Source organism: Carassius gibelio, chromosome A17 (genome assembly GCF_023724105.1).
Source record: "Carassius gibelio isolate Cgi1373 ecotype wild population from Czech Republic chromosome A17, carGib1.2-hapl.c, whole genome shotgun sequence".
NCBI lineage: Eukaryota > Metazoa > Chordata > Actinopteri > Cypriniformes > Cyprinidae > Carassius > Carassius gibelio.
In genome coordinates, this window is record NC_068387.1 from 7803025 (window position 1) to 7811033 (window position 8009).

Consider the following 8009-nt stretch of genomic DNA (forward strand, 5'->3'; position numbering starts at 1 on the left):
CAATGTTAAGATAATTCTTATATTATTACCTATGAAACAAATCACAGCGGTTGAAGAAACAAGAGGTCCTCTCATGTTGATCTTGTGTGAGGGTGTATGTCACAGACTAGATACAGAGGAGAATCACTGGATGAATGCAGATGGATGATGGGTAATGCTGCACCTCCTACGAATAAAGCGTATTGAAGGGTTGTGTCTAAAAAAAGCAGGGCACATAAATGATGTATGATTTGGTCCAAATATAGTAACATTCTATATATATAATAATATTATTGAAGTATAATAATAGTAATTTGAATATATTCTGAATTTAGTGATATTTCATCACTGACTTTCAGCATCAGTTTGGAAGTGCATAACATAGTGCTTTGGAATTATAATATGTTATTTTTATTATTTGTATTTATTTATTTTTTAATAGGATGCATTGTGAAACATTTCTTGATATTTAACTTAGAACAGCTACTGAAAGGCTGGTGTTTTAATTGAGATATACAAAGTATAATATTAACTTTATGAGATAACCAAGCAGACCCTAATTATTTTCAATAATTAAATTAATCAGAATATAAAATTTGATTCAATAATCATTCAATTCTCTGATATAATCTTATCGGAACTTTTACTTTTATAACTTTAACTCATGACAAAATATTTTATTTATATGAATAATAATCATAGTAAGTTTGTATATTTAAATATGAATATAATGCATAGCTTTCACTATAATAAAATGTGGAAATATTTCAGGATTGAGCTCAAAACACTTTAAGGACCAATTCTCACTATTTACTAGTTACTTACTAGAATGGATATTCTAGATCCATCATTACCTTTTAATAAGCAGCAAATTAGTAGTTCATTGAGGCAAAAGTCACAGTTAATAGTTTGTTAACAGTGAGAATTGGTCCTTAAGAATTGGTTTATCTTATTATTTAGAAGAACATTTAGAATAGCATGTTCTTATCTGCCTCTCTACATCTAGCTCTCTACAATGAAGCACCTGCTTTGACACACCATGAAAAAGCACAATCATATGCTGTCAGCGAACACTGAATGTGAACCAGTGCTGGTCTGTGCAGGTGCAGAGGAAGGTAATTGTAAAGAAGGCTTAACTCTTGCAGCACTGTGCGATACTGGCAGCGCAGTAATACATGGCTGTGATTTTGGCCTCTCTGCTACATGTTATATGAAGCGAAGCATTATTTTCACCATCACCGTTTACACTGAAGTGAGCTACATATGGATCCTCAGTCTTTGGTTTTTTATAGTATATATAAGCTAAAAGTTTCAGCGCTGTGTCCCCAACTGAGCGCTGATACCATAATATTGTGTCATAGGTCTTGATGTTGTGGCTGCATGTCAGCTCAGCCGTACTGTCAGGATGACACAAGACTGCATCTGGAGACTGTCGGACGTCTTTACACACAGTGGGGACTGTACAAAGAGAAGAACACAGAGTGAACTTTACAACTTGATTGTTACAGAAAAATGTAATGTTTGTTCTTGAATTATAAAAATTAATTCTGAAATAAAAAAAATAAGAACACCTGTTAGAAAGAGTACTGTCACAAGTTGGATGGAGAGGCACAACATCATGGTGAGGTCTTAACTGAACTGAGCTGAGCTAAGCTCATTTATTCAAGACAGGAAATGGCATCATCAAACCACCAGACTCCTGCCTTCTTAGAAGTTGTTTTTATTATTATGGGTGTAACTCATCAGTGTGGTTTCATGCAGGTGTACCATGATGAATTAAAGATCAGAGCAAGGTTTTTGTCATGGAAGGAGAACGTTTGTGGCATTGTGCATAATACGCTGCACAGAAATACTCTGCACTGTCCCGGTCTGGTCTTGCTTCGAGAATTTTTAAAGTAACCTCCTTTTCTCCATTTCCAATTAAATTAAAATTATCCTTATATGATTGTTCAATCTCCTTTATGCTCTCATATTGTGCGTAACCGATAAGTTTCAGGCTAGAATCTCCATATAACTTCTGATACCACAGTATTGTGTCATAGTTTTTAATTTCATGTCTGCAGACCAGATTGACAGCCTCCTTGGGTTTACACAGCACATCCGAAGGGGACTGATCCACCTTCTCACAAATCAGGCAACCTGAGAATCCAAAGAAATACTGTTAGGTACAAATACTGATGCATTTCAATGTTTTAAGCCTTCATATAATATCTATGTGCTAGTTATACTGAAATCATAACACCTGTAAACCAGCTCAGGGAGAAGAAGATGTTGAATATAAATCTAATCATGTTGGTATTGCTCATATCAGAGGTTTTCAGCAAAGTAGTTGACTTAGACAGAGGAAATGATGTCATGGTAAAATGGGCAGAATATCACATCCCAAAAAAAGAGAAAAAAGGGTGTGAACATCAGGTTACGATTACTTATAGAGCACTTTATACAAAACAGATAGTTTTGAAGCAGAGTACTATAATTCAGCTCAATTTAGGTCAGTGTTGATTAAATGAATTTCAATAACAGTGTCACTGCTGCATAATTCATCGATTATGAAACAAATTGAAGATGAAGAGGACTTCTTATAGAGGATATGAGATGCTTTAGAAGAAGTTGTTTATCCATCCAACTTAATCAATGATGTTACTGGATATTAATTGTCTTTTAAACCCCAGCTAAGCAAGCCAAAGGTGACAATGGCAAGGAACCAAAATTCCTTCAGGTGACAGTAGTGAAGAAAAATACCCTCGGAGAAACCAGCCTTCGTCTGGGACTTTTAATTTAAGTAACCCTTCTGTTGCATTCTGTTGACCTATTTGCTTGCTGAATGTATCAAATTGAAAACAAAATAGAGTTGGCAGGAACCTCTCGTGGAATCCAGCTCAACCCAACTGCTTGAAAGCTAATGAAAGAAGCACAAAAGATATGAGCTTTTTGTAGGGCTCGTTTTGGGGCTACAGCACTGTGTGCACTGGCTGCACAGAAATACACTGCGCTCTCCTTCAGTGTGAGATCTGAGATTGTCAGGTTCACAGAAGACTTGGCATCTCCCTCCAGCTTATATTTTTTATCATCTGCATTCTCCAAGTTATGGGTACCATGAAAGGAATATCCTATAATATGCATGCCTTGCCCTTGCTCATGCTGGTAGTACCACAGTATGGTGTTGTAGCTGGAGATACTGTGAGAGCAGGACAGAGTGTAAGCCTGTCCAGAACGCACAATTACTTCAGAAGGAGTTTGATCAACACTGCTCAACAAATGGCCTGCTAAATAAATTAAATAGCAATTTTAGTGCACTGTGTGGTGTATACAAAACTTCATCAGATTATGTAACAAGAGTCCAAAAAACAACAACAACATTTACAATCACTTACCAAAATGCCAGCAGAGCAAATAAACGTGTAGAACTGGATTTCTGACCATTATCAAGTTTTAACAACAGCGGGTTCTTACAACAGTTTTTTTTTTTTTTAATGTATTGAAAACTGCATATGTTTATCTGTCTATTTGTTGCAAGTTCATCTGAATTTCATCAACGCTTTCAGAGGGGAGTTCCTCCCTCCATCCTCTCGGGTGGATGTGTTACATAACAGCCCCACCTATTGAAAGGCACGACACTGTGCTCATTAACCTCAAGCTGTTGAATGTTTGATCAGTGCTTTAGGGTTGTAAAATTTAGGTAGTTATGACATCCATGTATCTGGTAACAATATAGATTAGGGAAAACTTTTCCATGTTTACAATTACCTAGCTGCTTTTTAGCAGGCATATTATTAGCATATTGATGCCTTAATAATGCCTTATTCTCCATGACCATATTCTAAATTTGTTAACCAAACCCCATACCTTAAAATAAATACCACAACTACCTTACTTACTACTAATAAACAGAAAATTATTTAAAAATACATATATAAACAAAACAGTCTGAAATGAATACCACTGGAGCAGGTGTGGAATAAGGCATTTTTTTCTTTCTTTCTTTTTTTCTTCTTCTTCTTCTTTGTTATCCGTTAATCACAGAATTAAAAGATGTTTTTGTAATGAACAGCTTGCATCTAAAACACTGTGTAACATGCAGCACAAATCATTAGACGAGATATCTTCAATGGTCAAATGTCCATTGCTATTTCCTTCCCCAGACATTTAAAAATTTAAAAAATTTAAAATTAAAAACTCTTTTTCTGGGTTTTGTTTTTTTAAAAATAAATACCCCATGAATGTGAACCCTTGGTCCTGGTTTTGTCTGAACCAGCTAATTTGATTGTAATTGGGCACACTGTGTGAACACTGGATCTTTGCAGATTCCTTTGGTTTCTTGATCACATCAGGTGGAGACTGGTCAACTGTATAGGTATAAGAAAAGCCTGTAACAAACATACAGTATGTTAGATAAAAGATAAAAGATAGAAAAAAAAAATAGACATAGGTATTATGAAGTATTTTACTACAAAGGTCTGGTTAACAATACAGCCTTACCAGAGAGATAGATTAGTGTGACAGTAATTATGCTGAAAACTCTCATGTTGATATTTAGTACTGGGGAGCTCAATCTAAACATTCATGAGTGATTGTTACTCTGACACTGTTAAAGTGCATGACTGTAGTATATGATGCTTGACTCCATAGAGCCCTACATATCCAAACTGTGCAACGCAGCTGTGTTCTGTTCTTTGCCCTGAAGTTTTAATTCATTTGAATGAACAATTAAGTCAAAACAATACTATAGAGTGATAGATATTTACATTGTATCAACAGAATGATTTTAAATTGGGCACATTTTAAAAGGTCACTCAAACATTATATATATATATATATATATATATATATATATATATATATATATATATATATGTATATATTAGGGGTGTAACGATACGCGTATTCGTATTGAACCGTTCGGTACGAGGCTTTCAGTTCGGTACGCGGTACGCACTATGTACCGAACGGTTCGTTGGACTAATTAATTATATTTGGAAAAAAGAATTGTGAAATATGATGATATGCATTCAACAAGGTAGCCCAATAACCCAAACGACGTAACAGGCAACGCCCCGACACCCCCGAAGAAGAAAAAAACACCAACTTATATGTTTATGTTATGCTACTCAGTCAGGCGCTTGCTCACTCAGTACACGCTGAAGGCTCGTTTAAAAAATGGCCAATGCGTTTAAAAGACCAGAAATAGAAAATCCTCCAATAACCAACAGGTCTCGTGTTTGGGTGCACTTTACCAATCGATCGGGGCATCCAAACAAGCACGGAAATCAAAATGGACTAGTACTATACTGTGTCGGAATTTCCTGAGCAGTACTATACAATTAACAGGCCTGCACGTTATTAGATAGAAGAACTGTTATAAATAGAACGTATGCAAGGGCAGTTTTGAAAACTCCACCTACTTTGCTCTTGGTATGGTGCAGCGCAAATCGCGTTGTATCTGAAGGGCAACGCTGAGCCCAGGGTCCAGCACCGCGCATACCGCGTCCTGTGTAAAAGACCCTTTGGCCATTTTCCAACGAGCCTTCAGCGCGTACTGAGTGAGCGAGCGCCTTACTCTGTAGTGGAAAACGCAGGTTTTAAGAACATGCTTAATGTAATTGAGCCCCGTTACAATATTCCTTCACGAGCCTATTTCAGCCAGAGAGTAATTCCTGCTTTGTTCCAAAAAACATAAGCCCTATAGAGAACCAACTGAGTAAAAACACACTCAATATAAAGAGTTATAGAGTTCCATATAAAAGGTTACATCTTTCTATGTGTTCATAACTACTACAACAATATGACATTTTCATTTTTTTTATTTTTTATAAGGAGCTGTTTTTGTTTATACAATATGCTGCTAAGAAAACACCATAGAATATGGGTAAAGAATAGCTCCATCATTGTTCAATGTAAAAAACAAAAACAAAAAAAAACATACTTTGTTAGTTTTAATAAATAAAACATTTTTTAAAAATCAAGGAAATTTATCTGCCAATTTTTCTTTTTGCTGTATCTAAAACGTACCGAACCGTACCGAACCGAACCGTGACACCAGTGAATCGTATCGAACCGAACCGTGAATTTTGTGAACCGTTACACCCCTAAATATACACATATATATCAGTGATGCGCTGGTCAATGTATTAATAACCCGCACCCGACCGACGTTTTCAACTAACCTGCCCGCAACTCAGACTGCAGAAAAAGAAAAAGAAAATATTGTACCCGACCCGCTTCCTGACCCGCATTTTTTAAAAGCAGTAAATGCTCATCGTAGAGTCTTTGGGCCATAGACGTAGGAATTAGGCAAAAAAAACAAACAAACAAAAAACAACAACAACAAAAAAAAAAACATAAAAAAATTGTCAATAAGCTCATAATTTATACTAAAATAGTCTAGCTATGTCTATTTTGATGTTTCTGCAAGTTCAGCAGACAGTGAGGTTCGGGTTTGTTTCCGATCAGAGCTCGTGAGCGGAGAACGCATTTCTGAATATTCCGCTCTGCTCACTCATTCTGTGGGGTTGCTCGATCAACCCAGAATGATACATTTAATTGTCGCTGCAAAGATGAAGTTGACAATGCGGACTCGCCATGAACATCAGAGATAAATGCAAATTTCATATGGATTAGCCTACATAATCAGAGAGCAGCCTGTTTATTTTGGTTTGAATATTTTATTTTAAAATAGACATTTCAAGCTTTCTGTAATATATAGCCTATATATTTCTCAAATCTGTGAGGCACAAGCTGAGTTTCGGCGCCCTCCAGTTCACATGCAATGCAAGTGTTCGTGCCGGTACCTCATTACATTGTCTGCTTTATATTTGCTTCTTATTTATTAAATACAGTCAATTGATTGATAAAACATTGATCAAAATTAAAATATAATTTATACAAAACAAAAATCTTTTAAAAAGAGTTTCTATAAAACAAAACTTGATGAAGTCGTCAAAATCATGTTTTTACCAAAAACAGCGCTGTTGATCCCCAGTCTTCTTGACCGCAGACACCCGCTCATTTTGGATCAACCCATGCATCACTGATATATATATTTATATATATATATATATATATATATATATATAAAGCATCTAATCAGTTGTTTGAACTTGTCAACACGTTTACATGAGCAGTAATGTTTGGATTAGAATGTTGACGCAGAAACGCATTATCAAATTCGTTCAGCCCCAGGACTGGTTTGCAGCGATCGACCTGAAAGACGCGTACTTTCCTGTCTCAATCCTCCTTGCCACAGACCGTTCTCACACACACCAGCGAGCATGCCCAGTCAGTGCTGAACTGCCTGAGTTCCTTCAGGCGCAGGACATTGGTACCACTAAAACACTTTCAGAGGCTCCTGGGGCATATGGCATCCGCAGCCGAAGTCACGCAGCTCGGGTTGCTCCATATGAAGCCACTTAAGCACTGTTGGTTCAACCTGTTGGTTGCACCTTACTGGCCCACCCGGACCTGGTTTTCGGAACTCATGCTCCTTTTGACAGCCCCTCCCTGGCACATCAAAGAAAGTGGCATCAGCAAATATTACATTTTATATTTACTGATATCTACTGTCTTCAGTAGAGCTGCTCATCGCTGGATTGAACTTGTTTCATAATATAAATATGTGTGTGTGTGTGTGTGTTATCCAGCTTAATGGTGCATTTTCACCTTTTTGACCATTTATGGTGTTTGCGACAGTGACATATTGCTTTCCGTTGAAGAAATGGACGGTGCAGGTGAAGTTATTTTTGGGATCTATCCAGTCCATGTCATCAATTTTCATTCTGCTGCTGATACGGTACATTAACGTTGTCTTGTCCTGTCGGGCTGAGGCGTCAGTTGAGACCCTGTCCTGTCTTTCCTCGCCATTCACTTTCCAGGACACACTCACATGATCGGGATAAAAGCCTGTGGCCACACACACTAAAGTTGACCATTTCTCTGTCTTGTTCTCTGAACAGAGTTCGTTTGGAGAAGGTGGAAGGATCTTGACTTTAGGGAGAGTGATTTCTGCAGCTTGAGAATGAAAGCGGAAAGTTAGG